Here is a 27471-nt window from a genome sequence, read left to right as displayed (position 1 = left end):
TTCAACTCTATCCTGTCTTGTTTAAGCAGGGTAATAAACTCTCCAGGCCCAAATATGGTTTAGCTGTTAGTACAGGAAGGGAGGGAGAAACATATCAGCCCTCGGAAGTGAGCCGGGGTTGTGTGAGGTAGAGTGGTGGAATAGAATGATCCCAGGCGCTAGGGTTTGGAAAAGCTGGCCCTCATCCCTCTAGAAAATACCTTGCTTTCCCATTTGTGGAAGGGACTGGTTCCTACTCTTCTAGATTGCCATGCAGGTTACAGATGATGTATATAAAGCACAAGCGTGGTTCAGCCCTTCATTCTGTCACCAAATATGTCTCATGCCAGGCACTGTCAAAGGCACTAGGAACATAGCCATGAACAAAAAAAACCCTGCCTTCATGGAGCTTGCAAACCAGTCTGGAAAGACAGATAATAAGCAAGGCACGTAAGTAAAATGTTGAGTATGCTATTGGTAATAATTTCTAAAGAGAAACACAGGACGAGGGAAGGGACTTAGTAGTCAGGGGTGGGTGGCAGTTTCAGATGTGGTAGCAAGGGAGAGTGTCATGGGGGAGAGAGTCTTAGAGTAAGGTCTGAAGGAGGTGAGTCAAGATGTTCTGGCAGATGAAACAGCCAAGGCTTTTGATATGATTTGACTGTGTCCCCACCCAAATTTCATCTTGAATTGTAGTTCCTATAATGTAATCCCACGTGTCGTGGGAGGGGACCAGGTGGGAGGTAACTGAATCATGGGGGATTATTTTTCCCATGCTGTTCTCATGATAGTGAGTAAGTCTCGTGAGATCTGGCAGTTTCCTTCACATGCTCTCTTGCCTGCCATCATGTAAGATGTGCCTTTGTGCCTCCTTCGCCTTCTGCCATGATTGTGAAGCCTCCCCAGCTGTGTGGAACTGTGAGTCAATTAAACCTCTTATTCTTTATAAATTACCCAGTCTTGGGTATGTCTTTTTAGCAGAATGAGAATAGACTAACACAGCCTTGAACCAGGAATGTACCTTTTATAGTTGAGGACCAGACAGAAATGGACCAAAGAAAGAGGGGGTGGTGGGTGAGGCAGAAGAGGTGCAAACAGGGCCCAGGCATGCTCAGTGCTGCAGTGACCATGGCAATGGCCATGAGGTCTGAGCTTGAACCCTCCTCTCTTGCTTGACTCTTATAATAACCAAGAGGGTGTGTGTGTGTGTGTGTGTGTGTGTGCACGTGCACATATTTATATATAATATTCATTTTTAAAGCCTTCATTCCATCTTGCACAGCAAACCTTAAGTAATTTTGTAAATTCATAAACAGTTGGATCTATGTAAGGCCTTAACAACCAACTTGAAAAGTGGTTTATATACGTTAAGCAGTGGGTCCATTGTTGGTACACTTTCCAGTAGAATCTTACACAAATTCTCCTGTGTATAAACAAATAAGGTGGAGCTGCCCAGACTAAACTCTAGAACAAGGCTGAGGTTCACACCAGCTCCCTTTTCCCAAAGTGGCACCTGGGGCTGCCCTGAGGGACAGTGAAGCACCCTGAACTTAGTCTGAGGCTGGCATCTGGTCCAGAGGATGCCAGACTGGTCTGTACATCAGAATCACCTGGGGGACTTTTGCCAACGTATATAATAGTTGAGTCATTCTTGTATACCTACTACCTAGATCCTGCAATTTGCAATTTTCATCAAATGTATCTGTCCATCCTCCCATCCCTCTATCAGTCCAGGGCAGACATTCATGTATTCACCTGTGGGATTTTAAAAAAATAATAATAAAAATTGCAGGGCCCCTATTCTCAGGCTTACTGAATCAGAATCCTTGAGCTTGGGGCCACTGTGGGAACCACTCATCTAGTCCAGATTCCTTTTTTTGACTAATGGAAAGTGAAGTTCACAGAAATAGTCTGTCTCAAGTTCCCACAGATAGCCAGCAGCAGGATTAGTACCAGAACCTTGGTCATCACCTGTTTTTGGAGGACCCATCTCCTCCCTTTCTGAGATTTTGCTTGGTATCTGCTTAGCAACATCAGTTCTTTCTACGATCAAATAACACTCTGGCTCTACTCTTTATCCATGAACAGTTTGCTGAGCCTCTACTATCTTGGGGGATTACTAAGAATGTATTTTCTCCTTGGTCAAAACTTTCAACCATTATTGGGGAAAAAAGGAGTATAACTATAAAAACAAATGTTTCCTGGCCAGACATGGTGGCTCACACCCATAATCCCACCACTTTGGGAGGCTGAAGCAGGAGAATAATTTGAGTTCAGGAGTTTGAAACCAGCCTGGGCAACATGATGAAATCCCATGTCTACAAAAAATTTAAAAACTAGTCAGATGTGGTGGCACACACACATAGTCCCAGCTACTCAGGAGGCTAAGGTGGAAGGATCGCTTGAGCCCAGGAGGTTGAGGCTGCAATGAGCCTTGATCATGCCACTGCACTCCTGCCTGACAAAAATACTTCCAAAAAAAAAAAGAAAGAAAGAAAGAAAGTTTTCCAGATTACACGTGTGTGTCTTTGCTCTTAGCTGCCTCATTGAGACAGCAATGGAAAAAACACTGGGCTGGGAGTCCAGAGATAAATCACAATCTTGTCCTGTAGCAAACTGCATAACAGTTAGAAACCCACTTCCCCTGCTGAGCCAGTTTCCTGCTTTAAAGAATAAATGAGGTTAACAAGATCTTACTAATTGATTTCAATGGTGTTTTCCAGCTCTGAAATTTGGGAACCACTTAGTATCCAGCCAAAGACTGACCTGGTCAGCTCAGCTTCCTGACTCCTCCATTTTCTTCCCTTCAGTCTTGTGAGGTTAGGCATAGATGGCAGAAGACAGATAAGATGCTCCAAACCTAAAGCATAAAGAAAATTTTCAGTTGCCAGCTGCATTAGGACTTGGTTCCCCCTGAGAGCTGTGCTTCAGCAGTTTCCCCAGATCTCAGCTTCCCAGGAAGTCTCCACCCTGCTCCTGATGTTCTTCTCTGTAGCTTCAGAAGAATTGTACGGCACTGACCTTTGAGTTCTTCTGGCTCTCAGAGGTCCCAGTCAGCAGGCTGCAGACAGTGTCTGCCACTTGGGTGTTAAGATTGCTTCTATCACTTTTCAAAGTCCAACCCATCAAGAAATGAATTGAACTAACAGCTCATGGTTTGGTGGCTGCGTGTGGACCTGAGTGGTGACCACCACCTTTCCCTTGGTATTACATCCTGCCCTTCAATGTGAGAAGTGGATTCTTTCATCCTTTTATTTTTTGAAAAATTTTTAGAAACAGGGTTTGAGTCTGTCACCCAGGCTGGAGTGCACTGGCATGATCATGGCTCACTGCAGCCTTGACCTCCCAAGTTCAAGTGATCCTTCCACTTCAGCCTCCCAAGTAGTTGGGATCACAGGCATGTGCCACCATACCTGGCTAATTTATTTTTATTTTTTACAGAGGTGGGTCTCCCTATGTCACTTAGGCTGCTCTTGAGCTGCTGGATTCAAGCAATCCTCCCACCTCAGCCTTCCAAAGTGCTGGAATTACAGGCATGAGCCTCAGCACCCAGGCTTCATGCCTTTGTGTTTTGTTTTGTTTTGTTTTTTGCTTTGTTTTGTTTTGTTTTTTTGAGACAGAGTCTCCCTCTGTCACCAGCCCGGGGTGCAGTGTCACCATCTCGGCTCACTGCAACCTCCAATTCCCTGGTTCAAGTGATTCTCCTGCCTCAGCCTCCCGAGTAGCTGGAACTACAAGCACGCGCCACCATGCCCAGCTAATTTTTGTATTTTTAGTAGAGGCAAGTTTTCACCATGTTGGCCAGGATGGTCTCGATCTCTTGACCTCGTGATCCACCCACCTCCGCCTCCCAAAGTGCTAGGATTACAGGCGTGAGCCACCGTGCCCAGCCTATGACTTTGTTTTAAATACTGCCCACCCTTGGCACCTCCCACTACTACTGCCTGCCTGTCAGCTGGCAGAGTCAACCAACCTGACTGGGATCAGTTTCCTGTCTCTAACCCTCCCCAGCCCTGCAGGTTCCCTTTGAGTCATCCCTCTGGTACCTTCCCAAAGGAAAGTGGTTTTCCAGAATCCCTTCCTAAGGGTTTTAGTGCATCACAGATCTGGAGTTGCCGCTGGCACCACTTCCTCCTGTCATGGCCTGATACGGTTTTGCTGGCCCTGGTTCAGTTCACCTTCACCCCTCAGACTGGGGGTGCTACTCTTTCACTTAATGATAGTCCTTTTTAGTAACCCAAACTTTATATGAGTTATGAAAAAAGATAGCATGAATATTTTTAAATTCGATACAAATCTAAAATAAAATTTTTAAAGAGTAGCGAAGGGAGACCCATAGCTAAAGTGCACAGTAGCTCTCTACGTGAAGGATGGCTCAGGACACAGAACGGGGCAATGGTTATGAGCATGTGCTTGGAACTCACGTGGGCCTGAGTTTGAATTCTAGCCACACAACTTAACAGAATGACTTTGGTCGAGGTAGAGGATCCTTCTAAAATGTGTGAATAAAATAATAATAGCCTCCTTTGTAGAACTGTTATATTAATGAGAGGGTGCACAGAAGGCGTTCAGTGTGGTACCTGGCACACAGTAAGCACTTGGTACATGTTAGCTATTGTCATTATTAAAATAGAAATGCTAGGGATTCACCAAAAGTACAGGGTTTAGAGTCAGATGGCCCAGGATTGAATCCTAATTCTGTCACTTACTGTGCAACCTCCAGCCAGTTACTTAACCATTCTGTCCCCCAGTTACCCCATCTGTAAGTTAGGAATTCTAACAATCCCTATCCCTTACAATCATTGTGAGGATTAAATGAATTAATTCAACTCAGAAAATATTTGCATGCCTTCTGTGTTCTGGGAACTGAAGGCTTAGTTAATAATGAAGACAAAAACCCCTGAACCTCTGCCATTATGGAACTCATATTGTAATGGGGTATGGGGAGGAATGGTGGCAAAATAAGTAAAACATAATTCATGCAAAAGCATTAAACTTTATGTGCGAATCGAGTGCATTTGAAATGTTTATACAAGTACTTGCCTGCCTTATGGAAAGCACCTAATAAATGCTAGTTATCAACAGTGATTATCAATATATTATTCCTGCTGCTGCTACTACTGCAGATAGTAAATATATTTAAGTTTATAATAAATACATGATGCACGGTAAAATATAATTTGTATTACAGTGTAGATGGCTTGCATATGAAAGGGCTACATGAACTTTTGGGCTGACGTAAAAGCGTGTGTTGTGAACTTTTCTGATAGCGTTCCTGAACTGCTTTAGGACTCCACTGTGTAATAGAATTCATCTTAGCCAATATTGCTGCCAGATATTAGCTCTGGACCCAAGAACTGTATTCCTTCCAGATTAGATGTGGACAATATGCTGAATTCAAGTCAGCACACTCCAAAGGCCCGTGTGTGTGTATGTGTGTGTGTGTGTGTGTGTGTCTCCACAAAGTTCATAATGATAATTTAGTTGCTTTGGGACACACTGGGCAGCCTGTAATATTCTTTCCAGCTCTCGAATTTTGCGATTTTTTTTTTACCTAGTATTTTGGCAAGCAATGGTTGTCTCTAAGTAACAACAGAAAAAGTCCTTTTTCAACAAAGCCATTAAAAAAGCCTCCCAGCTCTCAGGCATCCGAAAAACACAGTTGTGCAGGGGTAGTTTTTTTTTTTTTTGTTCTGTTCTGTTTTGTTTCGTTTTGTTTTCTTTTTCTTTTTCTTGCAAGACTTAGCCGTGAAGTCAAGGTCACTGCTTCCCGGGGAGCTCAGCTGCACAAGAAGCCTAGAGCTGCATTGCTGGGCCTGGAGCCTGCCCTGACCCTCTGTGCTGGACTGTGCTTTCCCCCCTGGTTCCTGGACCCTTGCTTTTCTTTTCCAGTGGTATCCCAGGCAATAATAAAGAGGCTTTTGAAATCACAGAGTGGGAACTCTTTCCCTACTGTGGGCCACCAGGCCTGCCCGCAAAAATCGGATTCATGCAATCCATTTTCACACTGATTCATCTCTCTGCTCACTTTTCACTCCTGTTTTGCTGCTTTTCTGTGTCAAAGTTTTGTATAGTTGTTCCCCACCACACCCTTGTCATGTTCTTTGTGATTCAGAACTGGCAGGTCATCATTGCCACCAGCATTTCAAGGACACATGGTCCTTCCAAATGGACTGCACCAATTTCTCAGTGTTAATAGATCATCTAAAAAAAATTTTAAAAATAAAAGCTGTATTATATACTTTCCAGATCCTTTATTTAAATGAGACCTTACAACAGAGGCCCAGTATGTAAAACAGATAGGAAAACTTGTAATATAGAGCAGGTTACATACTGATTAGTAGCACAGATTCTGGAGAAACACAAGCTGGATTCAGGTCCTGGCTTCTGCGACTTATCATAGCGCTGTGGTGCTTTGAACAAAATACCCAACCTTTCTGTGCCTTCCTTATCAGTAAAATGGGGAAATGGGGATAATAAGAGGCCTTATCTGTGGTAAGGTTGGTAGAGGGATTAAATGATTTAAAGTGTGTAAAGTGTTAAGCAGTTTCTGGCATATAATAAATGCTCAAAAAGTGTTTTATTACTGTACCAATAACCATAATAATTATCATTAGTAATATTATCCCCAGGTGGAAAAAAAATAAAAACTAGGGTCCCCAATTTATTAAGCCAAAAAGGAAAAAAAAAAATAAGCTGAAAGTTGAGTCATGCAAGAAACTGCCTTACCTTTTGTTCCTAAGCAAATAGCTGCAGATAAAAGGTTAAATATCTCCCCTGGTAGCTACTCTGGGTTCTCCTTATCTTATGGAAAGTACTAATTTACTGAGCCCCAGATGAACAGATAATTGACTATTTCCCTACCTGTTGCTTTTCTTTTGTAACATGTGGGTTACCATACCCTCCCTCTTTCCCCTCCAGCCCACTTTTCCCCTTTAAATGTTGAAGCCCTCTAATTCATCTTTGGAGAAAGGCACCGACCACAGACTGTTTCTGTGATTCCATGTTTTTCTCTCCCAGGCATTCCTTAACGCTGGCAAAATGAACTTTTAAATCAATTGAGATGTGTCTTGGATACTTTTTGGTTTACACCCATCAACAGTCCCTCAGGGTTTCCCATGGAGCTGTTAAAAACAGCTGTTCAGTATGGTACTTTCAATGCCATGCTTTTCACAAGTTGCCTTTGCCCATACAGGACATTGAATGAATGTCAGAAGACCAACAAACCAATCTTCATATTGTTTTCCAGAATGGATACTTAATTATTTAGCTTATGAGCAGGCTCTCAAACAGGCTAATTTTGTTCAGGCCACGAGGCTGGTTTTGTTGGTGATTGGGTAACTGTGCCCTTTCTTCCTCTGCGTGAGGACCAGTTGCTCACACACAGGCCACCTATACATGTCACAGCTATCAGGATTCTGCCGCTTAAAAGGGTAAAGTGGTATTCTGCTTTACCCTTTTAAGGGTGGACTCTGCAGACAACTTCCTTACCCCAAGTGGTGCAGGTTTGTGGATCAGAGCCTCTCAGGGCTAGTGGTACCACACCAGGAAGAGCTAGACTAGCCCACTGTTCTTTCTGCAGTAGATACATAATTACATGATGCTGAAGTATTCATTACTGTTTTAGTGCATTGCCAGCAAGCAGTCTTCTGGTTGACCCAACATTTCTGCAAGAACTCTCAGGATCAGCACATTGGGAATGTGCTTGGAAGAGAGACGTTCCTAACATATCTGTGTATAATGTGTGTAGTATAGGTGACTGAATATATACAACAAGCTGTGCAAAACAAACATGTCTCAGGTTAGGCCTAGAAGAAATCAGGTAAAGGGCTTAAAAAGCCAGGCAAACCGCAGCTGTCTTGTCTTTTATCATTTGGTATTTCACAGGATTTGTGCCTGTCCATACTTAGCTTCAGGGATGTGCTGATTTCTTCCACCAGTGTTCTTTGTTCCACCCCCTCTAAAAAGTCTCCACCCATCCTCTGTGACCCCACATATCTGTATTTGCTCCCTTCCCCCGGCTTCTTACCTGCCTGCAAACATACTCAAAGTTCTCTCATTTTGCACAAGCGTCCCCTTACCCCTGTGTCTTCCTCCTTTTTTTCTTTTCTTTCAAGACAGAGTCTCACTCTGTTGCCCAGTCTAGAGTGCAATGGCCTGATCTTGGCTCACTGCAACCTCCGCCTCCCAGGTTCAAGTGATTCTCCTGCCTCGGCCTCCCCAGTTGCTGGGATTACAGGCACCTGCCACCAGACCTGGCTAATTTTTTGTATTTTTAGTGGAGACAGGGTTTCACTATGTTGGCCAGGTTGGTCTTGAACTCCTGACCTCGTGATCCGCCCGCTTCGGTCTCCCAAAGTGCTAGGATTACAGGCGTGTCTTCCTCTTAACTTGGTTCTCTTCACATCCAGGATCGTCCCTCAGAGCATGCATTCCCTGGCTGCATTTCCCCCTTGTGACAGCCTTGATTCTGTCCCAGTGTGCTCCCCCACCTCCCTGCCCTGCGGTGTGGTAGAGCTGACTAGCTGCCCTCCTGCTACCTTTTCCTTTCTCCTGGGCACAGGGAACAACCTTCCTCAGCCTTCGGTGTACTGCAGGCATAGCTACATGGCTCAGTTTCAACCACGGGAGTGTGAGCAGAGTGATACATGACCCTTGAAAACCTCGTACATACTGTTGTCTTGAACTCTTATGTTCCCGGGAAAAGTTAGGTTGAAGTCCTAACCCCCAGCACCTGTGAAAGGGACCTCACTTGGAAATGGGACCTTTGTAGATATAATTAAGATGAGGCCAAACTGGAGTAGGGCGGACCCTAAATACAGCGACTGGACTTAAGAAGGGCATGTGTAGACAGACACAGGGAAGATGACCAGTGAAAATGGAGGAAATGGAGGTAGAGACTGGGGTTAAGAAGACACAAGTCAAGGAACACCAAGGATTTCCTGGAATCACCAGGAGCTGGGAAGAGGCCAGGAAGGAGTCTGCAGAGCCTTCAGAAGGAGCATGGCCCTACAATTTTTATTTCAGGCTTCCAGACTCCAAAACTGTGAGAGAAGTCATTTTCTATTGTTTTAAACTGCCAACTTTGTTGTGACTCATGTTACACGAATCCTAGGAGACTGCCATACACACCAGCCTCACTTTTCTCCAGACTAGAAGTTGACAAACCAGGATGGCTTTGGAAGTGCATGCTGAAGCTGGCAGAATACCCCTGCGACTACGCCCAAGCCAATCAGACCTTGTATTTCATGTGCGAAATGAACACACACTGTATGAAGCCATGAGATATTTAGGATTATCTGTTATAGCAACTAATATTACCCTCTCAAAAACACCCACTTACAGAGGGGTTAAAGGCAGCTACCATAAATACACACCAACTCTTCTTGAAACAATCTCTCTGCTCAGCTTCCAGGATTTCCTCTCCCCCTCCCTCCCCTTCACTGGTGGAACCTCTTCACACCTGCCACTGACATGCAGGCTGCCTCAGGATTTGTCTTCAGCCAGCTTCTCCACATCCCTCCTGAGCCATCTTACGGACCTTCAGCATCCACTTACATCCCAATGTTGCCCAAGTACAGAAGCCCAAGTCGCACTTCCCTCCCACACGCCAGGCCCCATGACCTCCCTTCCTCCAGTCATCTCTCCCCTCTTGTCAGCCTCCCACCTTTCTGCAGAGCGTCAGGGGCTTTCCATGAGGCACGTGGCAGGGCTCGACTTGAACTTCCCTCACACTTGATCATTCTGCTTCCCCCACAACTCTAACCAACTTAGCAAGCCTATTGCTTGGCTGGTGGAGTAACTGCTTTTCAGGTATTTATTGGGCAGGGTGGCCATGAACTTGAACTTGCTGCCTTTTGGTATTTCTGAAAGATTCTGTTGAGAGGAACAGTATTTAGGGAGGATTTCTATTCCTCGCACCCTTCTAGAAATTCTCAAATCTATCCCTGGATGAAGCCTGAAGCTCACACTTGTGGCCCTGCTCAATGGTTTCCTGAACGGCTTGCTTAGGCCACATGCCTCCGTTGGAGAAGGTTGCAAGAAACAGCTGTGTGAAATGTGCTGTGGCATTCACTGAAGGACCCTGCCGAAGAGCTTGCTCATTCTATCGCACAGCCTCCTCTCTTCTCAGGACCACAGAGGACGTTTCTCTTGTATGCAATTTAGGAAAAGACCAGGGACTGAGAGCAGGGTAATTTTTTTTGTTTGTCTCTGTGGCTTTTTAAAATTCGTTTTGGGCCCTGCGTTGTGTAGACTGATCCTGGTTTGTATCTGTGTAGTCTGTTCGGAAGCATTTGTGACCCACTTCTAATAAGCACAAGGGCCTTACAGTACATGTTCTTTGTATTAACTTAATTCCTACCTTCCTCTGATCTTTCTAGTTTTATCTTCCACATATATTTTTATTTTACTTTGTGTGTGTTTATGTAATTACCCTTTCAATCAAGGGTAAAGGTAAAGTATGGATAAATAAGATGTCCTGCAAATCTCATACTTAAGATGCCCAGAACTAGCATAGTTTTCTTTTCCCCAATAGAGCCCTCTCTCCTGTGTTCTTAGGCCACTAAGTGCCTAAACTTAAACCAAAAACCTAGGATAATTTACCCTGACCTGCATTCCCCCTCCCCACCACTTCTGTCATCAATCCCTGTTAATCACCAGCTGCATCTTTTTTAGACTCCATATAGGAGTCTCACCTGGGCCCCTTATAGGGCTGGCCACTGCATTGGCACCCATCTGGCAGTCCCCAAGATTACTACAATGTGGGGTGGCCACACCACTTCCCTGTTGAAAGCCCTTCAGTGACATATCTTCAGACTGAAGTCCAGATTCTACCCTCACCTGTCACTTCTTATCCTCACACCCTGAGCTCTGGCAATGCCAGACCAGGTACTCACATCTCCGAGAACTCAGTTGTTCCTGCCCCTTGTCTTGATAACATGCTTCCCTCCTCCTCTGTCAAGAACAGCCCTGGGATGTCTTCTAGAAGCTTCAGCTTCAGCATCACTTCTTCCTTGAGGTTTTCCCTGACTCCTCCATCCCATCCCAGGCAGACACCTGTTCACTGATGCCTCTCTGCGTGCCAGGGGCCCAAGGGTCTCCCCTCTATCCTTTTGCTTCACTTTTCACACTGTAGTATAACTGGGTGTCTTCCCTAATAGGCCAGAGCTCATTTGTGGTAGGAATCAAATCTTACCTTTGTATTCTCTCAAAGCTCTTCTAGAAGGAGGCTCAACTCTGCTTAGGCGCTTCAAAAATTGATTATATATAGTATTGTTGTTTGAAAAGACCATGGCAGTGTTGATACCATTGCAGGCTTTTCCGTATTCTTTAAAGACAAGTAGGTACAGTCAGTCGAGGGAGGACACCATTAACAGTGGGTGCACAGGGACCTCACATATGCATGACAGAGATGGCTTCTTTTGAGGAAACACACTCTCCTTATGCCCAGCACATAAGGGCACCTAGCAAACATGGCCTCCACCCCATTGTGCCCGGCTCCCAGTCCATCCTCACACATCAGTTCTGATTCCAGATGACATCTGGTGGGCATCGTTTCTCTTTTTCGCCATTCACTGCTGTTGTTCATGTACTGTCACACACCTCACTGAACTTCAGCAAAAAGCTCTGGTTCCCTCTCAGGTCTGTCCTGTACCAGTCCAGTTTCCACACCCAACAGGGATAACCTTTGTAAAAGATAAACCCTCCTCTCAGAGCCCTTCAGAGATGACTGTTGAGCTCATCTGAACTTTTCTGATGACCTGCAAGGTCCTTCTGACTGGCCCCAGCCCATCCCTCGAGCTTCCTCCCCTGAGCCTGTCCTTTTCCTCACTGAGCGGCACGCATGGCTTTGTCTAGCTCCTCACACAGGCCGAGCATCTGCCACCAAGCAGACTTCACACATGCAGTTGCTTCTACCTGAACTGCTCTCCCTCCATCCTTCCCCATGACCTCCCCGTGCCAGTCCTTTCAGCCTCAGTCTCGCTGTCCCCTCCTGGACCTCCCTGAGGCATCTCCCACCTTCACAGATGGATCACGGCTCCTCCCTATATTGTGAGTTCTGTGCAGCAGAAACTGCCCTCTCTGCTTCCCCATCTGATCCCAGTCCCTAGCACAGTGCCTGGCACAAGGTAGGAGGTGCTCAAGGAGTAAATGCAATGCTGAAAGAAGAAAAACAGAAGGGGAGAGGAAGAAAGGTCTTGGAAGTTCTCATGTGATTGGTAAAAGTGTGGTGTTACTGGGGTTCCTGTTACACTCAAGGTCACATGGATTTAATTTGAGACCTTTTTATAGTTAAAAATGTCAAGCTCTTTTGGAGGCTGAGCTTTCCATATGCACAGAATGTTTTTATTCAGTGTAGCTGTTACCCAACATTTGAGACAGATTTGCTTCAGCCTGGTGGTTTGGCTCTGTCTAGCGTTTGCAGCCATGATCTCCACTCGCTAATTTAGGGCATACCTAGATTTCCAGCGCACATTTCTCCCTCTCGGCAATGTAGGACATAAGCCAGGGGACCTTGGTGTCCCTAGACGGTGCCTCCACATCCTGGCTCCAGAGTCTGTGGTCTCTCTGGGTGCAGTCTGTCTTCTGGGTCACTCCCATTTGTTCTCATTTCACTATTTTTGTCCCTGGCAATGGTCTGGACGGAAATTCACCAGAGTTCAACATTCTTAGTATTATTGGATCTGACAAAGGAGAGGAGCAAAAGGATGGTCCCCCCAGCATGGAGCAGAAACCAGTGCAGACAAAGAAAAGGCAGCAGCTGGATCAAGGCAGGAATCCAGGACTGAGAAGCACCCTGACCTTCACTGGAGGGGGCAAAATGCATCGGGAGTGTTCCTCTATCTTAGGACGTTGGCTCTCTCCAAGCTCACCCCACATGTTCAAAAGCAACCAGGAGTGGAGGTGAGAATTAATAGTCCACCATGAGTGGTAGCAAGCACAGCAAATGGAATAACAAACCCCTCGGATTTAGATCTGGCCAAACCACCAGCCTCTCAAGATTTTGGTTGCTTCACCCCTAAAATGAAATGATTGAAGATTTCTAAGCTCAACAATTTCTGTGAAGAAATGTCATTTACCACATCTCTGCATTATGCACCTCTAGTAAATGTTTAATGATCTGCAATAAGTTTGAGAGTCACATTAGTGATTTCAACTTTCTGTATTTGACAAGTGTTCTAATTACTCACTAAGTGAGGAAGAGCTGAGGAAGAAATGAGCTGAGGACTGGGAAGAGGTTGTAGCAACTTGTGTTGTACTTGGACCTGCTTTGTCAAGTTGTGAACAGTTAGTCTCACAGCTGAAAAGCAACTGCTGCATGCAAAGCAGGTGTCTGAAATCAGGACCACTGCTCCCGATGCCCGCTTCCACTCGTGCACATTTACCCTATCTGGATTTGGTGCTCAGCCCTTACAGGTGCTGGCTGATGATCTTCATGGCATGGTGTGTGGTAGACGGCTGTGGTTTATAGAGGGGAGGAAGCCGAGGCTTGGAGAGGCCTAACAGCCAGTCCAGGGTTACAGGGGACAAGTGAGAAAGCCAGCACTCAACCCTGGACTGCCTGATTCCACCCAAACATCCCAATGTGGGCAGGCAGGAGATGACCTTGGATGGACTCACAGACCTGAAAAGACCATTTGGTTGATCTGGGCGGCAGCACATATTGGGAACCACGTAAATCTGCTTCTCAGTCCCTACTTGGGGACTTCAGGACCATCACTTAAAAACCCTTCTTGCAAAGTAAGAGTAATATCTGCCTCCTTGGGTTGTTGAAGAGAACTTAGACACAGTACCTGCTACTTGGCAGGTGCTTTGAAAAAAAAAAATAGTTTCTTTCCCTTCAATTAGAGGAAGGATTGAATCGTGCAGAGTTCTTCAGGTCCAAAGACATTTCAGCCTCCTCCAGGTTTCTGCCAGCCCCTCCCTTCTTGGTCATCAATGTGGTGTTCTTTATTTCTTAACTGATATGGCCCCTGTTTTAAGCTTATTTCATCACATGTTCCTTTGTCATGCTAGATCCCTATTAGTTTCAGTAGGGATGGCACCAGGTTCAAGAAGCTGAAGAAGAGACCCAAAGCCAACAAGCAAGACACAAGATTTTATTATGGGGAACTTACACACAGGAACGGCCCAGTGGTGGTAGTCTGGACAGAGCTGCACCTGCTTGTAAAAAGGACACAGTTTGAGGCTGGGCGCGGTGGCTCATGCCTGTAATCTCAGCACTTTGGGAGGCTGAGGTGGGTGGATCACGAGGTCAGGAGATGGAGACCATCCTGGCTAACACGGTGAAACCCCGTCTCTACTGAAAATGCAAAAAATTAGCCAGGCACGGTGGCGGGCGCCTGTAGTCCCAGCTACTTGGGAGGCTGAGGCAGGAGAATGGCGTGAAACCGGGAGGCGGAGGTTGCAGTGAGCTGAGATCACACCACTGCACTCCAGCCTGGGCGACAGAGCGAGACTCCATCTCAAAAAAACAAAAAAAAAAAGGACACAGTTTGTATAGCATCTTCACTTAGCATCCTCCCCCTAGCACCCTCCACGTGGCAACCGTCATTTCTTGAGTTAACTGCTGTCAGGTGTGTCTTCTATGAGGCTCATTCTCGGGTTATACATAAGTTACTGCTGTCAGGCACATTCTGAGCCTCCAACAGAGTCTGCAATTGAATGAAAATCCAAACCTTGGAAGAAGGTGAACTTCTGAAGTTTCCTGTCCTGCTCTGTGGCTTTCTGAGCACAGTGCTGCTCCTTGGCTATCCTGAGTTCCCAGAGGAAGGTCAGGAAAGCCTTTGCTGAGGCCTCTGATGCTCATCTGGCCAGACACTGCTGCAGACTCCATGGCAGTGAGCCCCCTCTGGACAAGCACACATCAGGTGTGGTCACCACAGGGTCTGATCACAGAGCTTTGTGCACACTCACCTGACTACCTGTGCAAGACAGAAACCTCGCTAAGGAACTCCTAAGATGGGCCACACATAGTTAGGGGTTCACCTGAAGGCAAACTTGGGGCTTGGCAGATTCTCTAAAACAGTGACTCCCAAGTTGTTGGCACATAGCAGGGCGATGCTACCGAGAAAGGAACTGCAGACGGGGCGCTAACTGGGCCTGTGCTGGGAGACCTTCTGCCTGGCTGTGGGTCTCTGGTCTCAGGCCACAGACAACAGGTCCCGAGAGTGGGAAGAGCTGCTGCTGGGAGCCACGTCCATTTTCCTCACACCAGTCTGCAGAGGTCAGTCTTCATGTCTAAGCCTTCCAGCTGCTTGCTGTGTCATTCCCCATGGGTAAAATTAAGGCGGATCATGCCCATGAGTGCTGTGGCCTAGAATGACTCTCACCGCAGCCTATTTATTACACTAAGCCAGCCTGCTCCCCTGTGTGGACTCCCTAAACTCTCGCAAAATGCTCCTGTAAGTGGGTACGTTGTATAGAGATTCTCAGTACCCTTCTCCATCCCTTTTTTATGAGGAAATGAGGGGCTGTAAGGTTGGGGCGATGGGAAGCACTAAACAGACCTGTCTCTGCCTGGTGTTTTGTGGTAGAGATCTCTACCTTAGTAAAAAACATAGACCAATTTTAGCAGGAAAATTCAAGGATGTGTTACGTGGTTTTTGCTGTAGATATATGTCATGTTTCTTGTAGAAAATACAAACAGGCAAAAAGGAAAATTGCCTGTAATCTCCTCTCCTCCCCAACCACTGTTACCAATTACGAGTACATCTTTCCAGCCTTTTTTCATACATAATCCCACTTTCCCCCTAGGGAAATTAGACTCTGCATACAGGTTTAAAACAGCTTTTCCCCTTCCTCCTCAAACACAAAAGAATAGAAAAAAATCTAAAAATTTTTTTTTTTTTTTTTTTTTTTTGAGACGGAGTCTCGCTCTGTCGCCCAGGCTGGAGTGCAGTGGCCGGATCTCAGCTCACTGCAAGCTCTGCCTCCTGGGTTTACGCCATTCTCCTGCCTCAACCTCCCGAGTAGCTGGGACTACAGGCGCCCGCCACCTCGCCCGGCTAGTTTTTTGTATTTTTTAGTAGAGACGGGGTTTCACCGTGTTAGCTAGGATGGTCTCGATCTCCTGACCTCGTGATCCGCCCGTCTCGGCCTCCCAAAGTGCTGGGATTACAGGCTTGAGCCACCGCGCCCGGCCTAAACATTTCTTAATGCTTCCAAATAATGGATATGAACTTCCAATCCCTTGTTCCTCCATAACTGTGGTGTCCTTAGGACCTTACTTTATAGTATTAATATTTTTTGTTGGCTGTAGTCTTCTTTGAGATTACGGTTTTTTACTTAGTTTTTTTCTAAAGCTTCCTGTGTTGTGGGTTTGTTATCTCTTGCTGTTGTCAATGAGTCTGCATGAAACAGAATTCCTTCTCCTTTCTGGATTAGTCCTTATCTTTTTTGACTTGAAAATCATGTAGGCCCTGGTGTTTGCACTGTACGTAAACTGAAAGTAAACAACATCTAAGTTAGGGATAGAAGATCACAAGTACTTAAGGTTTTTCCTAGAGCAGAGTATGACTGGTGTGTGGTTAGAATGTAGTCTTCAACCTGGGACTCCGTGCTTACCCTTCAGAGCTAGTCTAGGTCATTTGGTCATTTTCTCACCTTTTATAGGAAAAGTTATTTTTCTTTAGTCATTCTGGGAATTGGCCTAACCACCACAGCATTTCATGGAGAAAAGAAATTCTCTTAGCTGTCAGATAATTCCTGTCTAGGTGACACCTCTCTTGGGTTAGATGCTGCTTTTTTTTTCCTCCACAGTTTGAAGGTTTAAATAAAATGTAGCCAGTGTGGAGAGTGGGATGATTGCAATTATGGAGGCAGAAAGATAAGAAGTTTGAAGTTCAGGTGAAGCACATGTCTCATCACCAAGATAAAACAAACAGTGACTCAGTCAAGAATCTGAGTTTTGGCTTAATTTCTCATGCATGTGCATTGTAGGTCATCTTTGAATTTATTTGACTTGTGAAAACAATTTTAACTACAAATAAACACACAAGCAGTATAAATACAGAAACCCCACACAGGCAGGGACCTCCCTTTGGTGAGAACGCTATAGGCATAGATGAATCATGCTGAGATAGTTTGCATCTGTGAGATTCATGTGAACTTTGAGGCCACCAGCCCTCAAGGCAAAAATAAATACCCTTCAAAGACTTTGTAGCTTCCAAGAATTATTCATGTGGAAACCAAATGAAGATGTTGATTTCCAAGAAAGAGATCTCACAACTACAGTGGATGACTGAGTGATTCCAGCCAAACACAAGAAAGTGTTAACTTTTTAAATCTATTATTGAAGTAATATAATTGTAATTATGGTACATTACTTTAGGATTCTGGGGTAGTTTTAAGCACTTAGCTTTAAGCACTCCAGTTTAGCCTTTTGAACAGCAAATTCATGTTTCAAATTACAATGAATGTCTCTATTAATGCGCTTTCTAATTCCTTCTAAACCTCACTCCTAAATTGCACCAGACTGGAGCCATAAAGGGTTGCATGTGGGAAGCTTCCATCTGCTTTTCTCCTTTGAGAGGTGGTTGTGAATGAGACCAGCCAATGGGAATAAGATAATAATTGTGTTCTAAGAGCCTCTTGTTCTGTGGAGTGTGTGACTTACTGACTGATGCTAAACATTTGAAATTGTAAATTTGAATAAGTCCATAGAAATTGGGACACAGAAACATGGGTCTTAAAGGATAGTGCTTCTTCTGAGTGTTTTCTGGAGTGGTGTTATGGTAGGAAGTGCCTCTCAATAATGCTATTGTAAAGACAACCTTACACTTGAAACTTGCCCCCAGAAAAAACACTTGAAAATAGTAGATCAAGGATGACAAATTTCTGACGAATTTACTAGAGTGTGTTTTCTTCCAGTGAATTTATCTCTTCATTGATTTTATTCATTCCTATGAAATATCTAAGGGGGAACTGGTCTATTTTCATTTTACAGTTTGAGAAAGAAGTTAAACCCTAAGTAACTATAATAGTTTCTCTAGAATTTAAGATATTTTTTATGCACCTGAAGATTTTTTTTCAGCCTTACTAGGCCATGGCATAAATATTTCTCCTATTTCTTGTGTTGAAATGGGAGGTATCTCTTTTCTTTCAGGAAGCTAAGTTTCCACTTTTGGCATAATTAATCCCAGCAAAAACAGGAAACAGTTTATCTATCAAAAATTACACTCCTGATTTTATCCATGATGTTCTTCCTCCTTTCTTGTTCCCTACTGTCTACACTCATAATTCAGATTCATAACCCAGCCCTATGAGAGCATGAGGGACTATGGGGATAAAAGCCACCCCACTGAGGCTTCTCACAAGGACCAAACAGTGCCTCTCAGTGCCTCTTTGGCCATGGGTCTCTGTCTGCAGAGTCTCACCATTGGGGGTGCCATTTTCTGGTCATCCACCCTTTCCCCAACCTCATTTTCCAACTGGACCAGTCATACCATTGAATGCCCCTTGTGAACTCTGGAAGGAGGGTTTTCCCCTTTGAGCCTGTGGAGATGCTGTCTTTGGCTCTGGTTAAATCTTTGCTGACATCACAGGTGCCTCTCAAGTCAGCTTACATAGGTCCAGCTGGTTCCTGCTTTGATATCCTGCTTTCTCTCTCCCTGTCATCTCTGCAGCTTGCTGTAGAGGCTGCTCCCACAGTTCTTTCGCCTTTCATGTGCCATCATCTTTGTCCATTCAATTGGCTCCTCCGAGATTCAGCGCCCTCCTTCTTTTCCCCTCCCCTACTTTTTCCTTGTATTTCTCAGTAAGTACTCTTCATCTTTTCAGGACCACATTCCCAAATGTCACCAGCTCACCTGAGTCTCAGTATTCCCTGGCCTGGGCCACCTCTTTGTGGATGATGACTTTCCTCCCTCAGAAAATTACTTTGTATATTTATAAATATACAAAATATGTTCATGTACATGTTTCCTTCATGAAACATTTGTTTTAAAAAACTGATTACATATGCAGTATATGTTACTTATGTACTTTTTTTTTTTGGCTGAGCACAGGGAACTTTATTAATGGCACATGACAAGGTGGGGCTCTCTAGACCCCTCCTTTTTCAGGGGGTCTACATGGGAACTTGAGAAAGGGAAATTCTCAGTGTTGTTGGGGACTGAGTCTGGCAGTGACTCCCCAGCAGTGAGGGCCTCTCTCTTCCTCTCTCACTCTCGCTAGGGTTGGTGGTCCAGGGGTCTTACTCCTTGGTAGTCATGTGGGCCATGAGGTCCACCACCCTGTTGCTGTAGACAAATTCATTGTCATACCAGGAAATGAGCTTCAATGACACGTGGTCGTTGAAGCCAATGCCAGCCCCAGCATTGGAGGTTGAAGAGTGGATGTCGCTGTTGAAGTCAGAGGAGACAACCTGGTGGTCAGTGTAGCCCAGGATGCCCTTGAGGGGGCCTTGGATGCCAGCTTCAAATATGATGTCATCATATTTGGCAGGTTTTTCCAGACAGCAGTTCAGGTCCATGACTGACACACTGGCAGTGGGGACACGGAAGGCCATGCCAGTGAACTTCCCGTTACCTCAGGAATGACCTTGCCCACAACCTTGGCAGCACCAGTAGAGGCAGGAATGATGTTCTGGAGAGCGCCGTGGCTGTCACACCACAGTTTCCTGGAGGGGCCAACCACAGTCTTCTGGGTGATGGCGTGGACTGTAGTCATGAGTCCTTCCACGATACCAAAGTTGTCATGGATGACCTTGGCCAGAGGCACTAAGCAGTTGGTGATACAGGAGGCATTGCGGATGATCTTGAGGCTGTTTACATTACTTCTTATGGTTCACGCCCATCACGAACATGGGGGCATCAGCAGAGGGAGCAGAGATGATGATCCTTTTGGCCTCCCGCTGCAAGTGAGCCCCAGCCTTCTCTATGGTGGTGAAGACACCGGTGGACTCCACTATATACTCAGCACCAGCATTGCCCCATTTGATTTTGGAGGTATCTTGCTCCTGGAAGATGGTGATGGAATTTTCGTTGATAACAAGCTTCCCATTGTCAGCCTTGATGGTGCCATGGAATTTGCCACGGGTGGAATCATACTAGAACACACAGACCATGTAGTTGAGGTCAATGAAGGGGTCATTGATGGCAACAATATCCACTTTATCAGAGTTAAAAGCACCCCTGGTGACCAGGCACCCAGTACAACCAAATCCGTTGACTCTGACCTTCAGCTTCACCATAGTGTCTCAGGGATGCGGCTGGCAATGAGAGAGAAGATGCGGCTGTCCGTCAAATGGGAGGAGCAGAGAGCTACTTATGTACAATTTAAATATACAAATATACAAGATTAAGAAAAGAAAGACATGATATTCTTACCATCCAAAGATGATGACTGGCTTGCACCTCTCATCATCCAGGTCTCTCCTTGGCCTGTTCTTGTGTGATTTCCCTGTTCACATGTGGCACCTCTCAGAGCTGAATTGGCCTGCATGGTAGAGAGCTGAAGGCCACCCACCTTGTAATGTCCTTAAAACCTACCCTCACTCTTCCAACAGCCATGCCAAAGAGCTGAATCACAAGTGTCTCATGGATGGAAACTCTTCCATTTTGTTACTTTTCAACTGTTTTTAACTTGCTTATTTTTACTTGTACTAACCCTTCCTCTTCACTGTCAACCAAAAGATCATGAAAGACTATTGCTTTCTAAAGTTCAAGTAAAGACTATGGCTTGCCATTTCTTTTAGCTGGACGAGGAAGGGGTTTGGGAGAGAAGCACTGGGAATGAGTTGACTTATTCTCTTATGGAACCCAGGTAGACAACCAGTGACTGCTGCTTTTTTTTCACTAGGCTTCACAAGCCTTTCTTTCATGATCTACTGTAGAATCTGTTTTTGGACAGGGTCTGTCTCTGTCACCCAGGCTGGAGTGCAGTGGTAGCTTGATCTTGGCTCGCTGCAACCTCTACCTCCCAGGTTCAAACCATTCTCCCACCTCAGCCTCCTGAGTAACTGGGACTACAGGCATGTGCCACCAAGCCTGGCTAATATTTTGTATTTTTGCTAGTGACGGGATCTCATGATGATGTCCAGGTTGGTCACGAACTCCTGAACTCAAGTGATCCTCCCGTCTCAGCCTCCTAAAGTGCTGGGATTACAGATGTGAGCCACTGTCCCCAGCCTACTCTAGACTTAAGACAGCTCTCCCCTTCTCACGTTGTAGAATCCATAGTCTCCCATGTTAAAAATTACACCTGATTTGCCTATCTCTAATCTTTGTTCACAGCCACATCTCTTCTTCACTGCCCTTCCTTCTAGATCCCTAATAGTACTGCGACAGCCTCATTTTTGAGGACTTTTGGGGCCGTAAGATATAATCCATTGAAACCAGAGGATTTGATTCCTTTTATTGCAGCAAGATTCTCCTCTGTAATATTTTATCTGTTTTGGAGCCTTAGTTTTCTTGTGATTTTCTCCACCTTCTCAATGTGAGAGGGAAGATAATACTTCTAATCCTGGTGATGAGGGAAGGTCATTCCAGATAAGCAGCAAATACAAAAATCAAGTACGAATCGGAACAAGAAAGCCCAAGCTTCAAGTCAGAACTAGTGGAAATGAGGTTAGTGGGAGCCCACCCTGATCCCCGTTATCTGGAAAACTATTTAAGAGAAGAACCAGAATGGAAAAAGCCAGAGAGAGGGGGAGAGAACCTGGAACCTGGCGTTCTCCCAGGCAAGCCCCACCACAGTCTCAGCCTCTTTACCTCTGCCTGTGCATCTCAAAAAAAAAAAAAAAAAAAAAATGGAAGCAGACAGAGATGGCCTGTTGTGGCCTTTTTCCAAGAGGGAGCAGAACAGTTCCGATTTTACATCCAACAGGACTTCAGGAGTAGGGGGTGAGGCTCCGGCAGTGAAGCCCACTGTATCCCTAAGCTATAGCTCAGTCAAGTGCTTCCATCCCTGAATCTGACCCACACATGGTAGAAAGGTGGAAAGATGTTAGATGTTCGTCCCATAGTTAGATTTGGGCATTGTTAGAACGGAACCTGGTTTTGGAAAACAACAATCCACACGAGTATATTAAAGACTCAGAAAAGTCCTGTGACAAAGAAGAATGTTTCCTGAACTCTTTCAAGCACGAGGAGTCTTCGTTTGGGGGTCCCCTGTTTTCATTCAGACCGGATTCCATGGGAAATGTTGTAGAGGCCAACCTAAATTAACTGATTTATTCTGTGAAGAGGAGTTTGACAGGCAGCTGAGGTTAGAAGGTGGATGAGAGAACGGACCTATTTTTCTGTGTTTTCACTTAATATGTTAGTTCAGTTCTCGGCTTTGTTTTTCTCCCCTTTTTCTATATGCATTCCCTAGAACACTTGTTTCAGTTTTATAATCTAACTACCATATAGACATGACTATTCACAAATCTTTTTTAGCCCTGACCTCATTCCTGAGCACCACTCCCACATTTCCAACTGTGTCTTCACTAGCCCCTCCACCTGACATCAGGCATATGCCCCAAATTCAAATGCCCAAAATGCAGTGTCTTCTCCAGACCAACTCTTCTGCTTGTCTCTCCTGTGTTAATAGCATCATCATCCTTCATTGCCCAAGCTGGGAACCTCAGCAGATTTGCAGGCATTTTCTTCTCCTTTAATTCCCACATAATTTTTTTAAATTATGTATTTTATCTCTAAGAATTTTCTGTTTCCACAGACGTAGTTCAGACTCATTTTTTACTTGGACAGTTGTAAGAGCCTTGGATAAATTATGGGTTGAGTAGAATTTTTGCAGGAAAAGGGGATTTGGTGTGGGAATCCTTTATATATATCTCTTTGTCACAATAAAATTAAAAATTATGGATATGCTTGGGAAAATGTTAAGGAGACTCTAACATTAATATTAATGAACAGAGTGAGGCTTCAAAGCTATTGAGCAAGGGATTCAAGAATACCCCCAACTCCCCTGTCAATCTTCCTTCTTTTCTGTAGAATGTTGGGGGGATCTGAACACGTAAATGGAAATGACAATGAGAAATCTTCAAAATGTTAAATTTTTATTTAACGAGAAAATGTGAGACAACCATTTTATTCTTAAAGCCTAAGCGAGGTCACAAAAAATTTTTTTTCTTTCGTACAATTCCTTAAGATCCCATTTGTAGACACTTATCATCACACAAAAATAATGAAGTTCCAAGTAAATTACTATCCTACTGACTCTTTGTGAGTTTAATTTATTCATTCAGCATCACTAATAATCTATAAAGTCCCTTCATACATACACTCATTTAGTCTGAAGAAAGTGGTATTTATCAAGTGGGGAAAATTGATTCTCAGAGTAGCTAACTCACTTTCCCAGTATATTTAATTCTTACCTTGAAATTGACTTTGGACTGCAAACTTTGATCACTTTTCATTTCACTGTAGCCAGCTCCCAAGCCCAACTTAATGGGTTATGTTCAATGAATGAGAGATGGGCCTTCCAGGCCTTTGCTGTGTAAGGAACTGACACTGGGTAACTGTAACCAGGCAGAGCCAGAGAGGCCTTACAAGTAGGGCTAGTGTGCAGCATCTAGCCCGTGTAACTTAACCATGAACCACAGATGAGCCTCCCTGCCTTGCCAGATGAAGTAATGTAACTTATTTTGAACAGGAGCATGTGGCAAAGAAGAGGTCCTGTTTACGTCCACAGTGCACACTGTAAGACATTCTCAGTACATTATGCAGTCTAGATCTCATTGTTGATGGGTCTGGTTTTGCCCTCATGCAGCAGACGTAGTTCCTGATTTATAGCACCATAAAGAAACTACAGTGAAGGATGCCTCAAGATTCTTGGCGGGCAAATACAGACAAAGCTCCCTTACATCTTTTTTAAGAATTCCAGGGATGGAGATCCATGAGCTTTGGTCAGATGTATAAAGTGAAGATCAAGAAATTGTTTTCCCTTTTCCAATCATAGAATTTTACTGATTTGATGTGATTTCCTCCTGTTTGTTTCACTCTGAGCTTGAAGAACTGGTCACCTGCTGTTCTCTGAATAAACCCATTTTAAATGCATGAAGGCAAGTGTGATGAGATTGTTCCTCATTCTTTCCCTCAGGCTAAAATACCACTTTTGCTTTAGCCTCTTCAAAGCTTCTATTTTCCACCCCTTGAATTGTGTTTACTCCTCTTCTTGGGACCCTGCTCAGTTGTTCCGTCACATTGCTATTTTTCAAGTAAAGAGGTCCAAACTGGACACAAATCAAACAAGGGTGTGACCAATCCAGGGTATTAGTGAAGAAATTGCTTCCTGGGCTCTTCAAGTCCTACCTGTCTTGGCACACAAATAGTGAGCCATTGTAGTCAACAGTCGCCTTTAAAAAGAAGAGAAAAGTTCATCCTACTCATAAATAAACTGCAGTAGAGAGAAAAATAAATGCCTTTGGTGGCTTCACCTGTTCTGGCTACTTGCTGTGAGGAAGAAAATGTGCTTGATTTGGCACTTAACAAATGGTTGTACACGTTTGTGCTGGGGAACCGTGCGGTATTGTGAATTTTAGATATTGACCCTGCACTAGAGAGAAGCAGAATACATATACTCTGATGCAAATGAAAAATAAAACATTGTGTGATATACACATTGAAATCTAAACATGCAGGCAAAATTTTTTCAGCAAGGTGCCTTTAAAAGGGTGCTGAATAAGAAATCACTGAGATTTTCAGATCTGAATCTAGTTTGAACTCGAGTCCTTTAAGGGAAAGTTCTAAAACTCACCAATTAGGAATATAAAATTGTACAGTCACTTTGGAAAGCTAACTGGTGGTTCTTCAGAAAGTTAAGGTTACCATATGGCTCAATAATTTCACTCCTGGGTATATGCCCAAGAGAACTGAAAACATATATTTACACAAAAAGTTGTACACAAATGTTCATTGCAGCATTATTCACTATTTTTTTAAAAAAATGGAAACACAAATGTCTGCCAATTAATGAATGGATAAACAAAATGTGTTCATGTGATGGAATATTATTTAGTCACAAGAAGGAATGAAGTACTGATGCATGCTGCAACATGGATGAACCTTGAAAACATATGTTTAGCAAATGAAACCAGTCATAAAGACCATGTATTGTATAATGCCATTCATATTAAATGTCCAGAATAGATTAATCCATAGAGACAAAGTAGATTAGTATTTTCCAGGGCTTAGAAGGAAGGAGAGATGGGGAGTGGCTGCTAAAAGTACGGGGATAGGGAGTCCTTTTCAGATTTTGAAAATCCTGGAATTGGGCTGGTTGCAGTGGCTCACGCCTGTAATCCCAACACTTTGGGAGGCCGAGACAGGCTGATCACGAGGTCGGGAGATCGAGACCATCCTGGCTGACACGGTGAAACCCCGTCTCTACTAAAAATACGAAAAAACTAGCCGGGCGTGGTAGCCTGTAGTCCCAGCTCCTCGGGAGGCTGAGGCAGGAGAATGGCGTGAACCTGGGAGGCGGAGCTTGCAGTGAGCCGAGATCGCGCCACTGTACTCCAGCCTGGGCGCAGAGCAAGACTCCGTCTCAAAAAAACAATAGAAAAAAAAAGAAAATGTCCTGGAATTGGATAATGGTGATGGTCGCACAACCCTGAGAATATACCAAAAAACACTGACTTGTATCACTTTAAGAGGGTGAATTTTATGGTATGCAGACTGTAATTCAAAAATAGAAAGAAAACACGTAGACCTCTTTTTTTGAGATATGATATGCACCTTGAAAATCTTTCATTAATGACTAAGTCATTTACCTGATCTGGAAAATTTTGTGTTGGTGTGCTGGGTTTCATGAGTGTTGCTGGTATACAAGATGGTAGACTAAGATGTTTCTACAGAAAGTGGCTGAATATGACACTGAGAAATTATTCTGGGTGGTATGAACACAGACTGGGCTGGTTGTGAAGAAAGCAAGGAACATTGGACTCAGCTATGGCTCCAAGAGCGGTCACTTTATTTTTGCTGCTACTTAAAGATCTGAAATATTTTTCCCTTGACCGTCATTTGTGAATATTTTTGCCTAGGAGCTTAATTGCATAGTTGGGGTCTTGTTAAATGAATCATCATATTTGCAGACTTATTTAGTAGTTTCCATTCTGAAAATTGAATGACAAGAAATACACCCAAACTGATTCCAGGCTATTGGGTTTACTTTTTCCCCTTCAGCTATTTTTTAATACCATTAGTCAGCATCTACAGAGTAGCCAACCTCTGATGATGGTGAGGTAACCCTGGCTTGTCCCTCAGCTGCCCTGCTTTCTTTCCCAACAATGCGTTTCTAATACTTTTGAAAGAGAACAACACTTCTGCTGCATCCAAACAGAATCCACAAGGTCTGATGCTTTTGAACAAAATGGATGTTTCCTCCCTGTGCCTCGAAATTGATATACACTGTCAAAAAGCGTTTTCCGAATGGTTTCTCTTTGTCACCTTGTACCAGATTTTCTCCTCCATTCTGGAAATGTGCAGTTTAATGTTGCGTTTCAAATCACTTTCAGCTGAAAGAGTGTGTAATGGAATCAGGGCATCCATGAATACTCTTAACAGTGTCAGAGATGCCTTTTTGTTTGTAGCTCTGTGTTCCAAGGGGACTGATGACAACAATGAAATTACATTGAGGGCCTTGCTCAGTAACAGGTTCCTTGTCTGTGATGATTTAAGAGAAATTTAAGGGTGGTTTCTCCCATCCTGTTGCTTCTGTGTTTGGTTTATATTTCTTAGAATCTAAATTGTGGTGATTATCACCTCCTGAGAAGAAAAGTAGTAACTGGAGTCCTTGTCAGTATTTTCCTACCTCAGTGTGTATCAGACTTCTTTTCAGAAGCATTTCACTCTAACGCTGAAAGTTGCCTTGAAATCACCTGATTGTGCCCCTTTTTGTTATTAGCAAGGATGCCAGGGCCCAGAGTTAAAGACTATTAACAGTAGCCCACTATGGAGCTGGCACCTATAATTTCAGATTCCCGGGCCGGTGCTGTTTCTGCCACAACACACAGGCTCCTACTACCAATTACTCATATATATGTGAATTTCCTCCAAAGCCATGAACCTTCTGAGCTGGAGGAGGGCTTGACAATTAGCCTTTGTCTCACAGTCTTTATCATTTCATGCTTTGGCTGTCACAGTATAGCCTTCCAGGTTAACTGTCAGAACCTAACAACCCCGAAAGGGTAGATGATGGCAGGCCCTTCCTCACGTGTGTGTGTGTGTGTGTGTTCTACATTGACACATATTTAACTACGTGAGTGGGTAGATTCCATGCTACAGGGCTGGCCGATTGCTTAGGAATTAAAGATGGGAATGAAGTTCTGCACTCCCAGGACTTTATTTTAAACTAGAGCCTCAAAGCATTTTGCTTTGCCATTCAGCAAGTTCTCTTGCTGCGGAGAGAAGAAACCAGGGTATAACAAAGTAAAATGACTTGGTTTGGAATTGGACTTCAGATGTGAGCTTGATCGCTGCCCTTTGTCTTACTTAGAGGACTATTTTATTTTTATTTATTTTTATTTTATTTATTTATTTTTTT

General features: G+C 44.2%; 1 protein-coding gene and 1 pseudogene across 5 annotated transcripts in view; one reads left to right on the top strand and one right to left on the bottom strand.

Annotated features, from left to right (window-relative positions):
- PPM1H (protein phosphatase, Mg2+/Mn2+ dependent 1H) overlaps nt 1–27471 on the top strand; it is a 293660-nt gene that overhangs the window by 158909 nt on the left and 107280 nt on the right. The gene's annotated exons all lie outside the window — the stretch shown is intronic.
- On the bottom strand, nt 19178–20176 carry LOC108537928 (glyceraldehyde-3-phosphate dehydrogenase pseudogene; annotated as a pseudogene).

Source organism: Rhinopithecus bieti, unplaced genomic scaffold (genome assembly GCF_001698545.2).
Source record: "Rhinopithecus bieti isolate Rb0 unplaced genomic scaffold, ASM169854v2 scaffold_14700, whole genome shotgun sequence".
Taxonomy (NCBI): Eukaryota; Metazoa; Chordata; class Mammalia; order Primates; family Cercopithecidae; genus Rhinopithecus; species Rhinopithecus bieti.
This window is presented reverse-complemented; position numbering and strand designations above follow the sequence as displayed.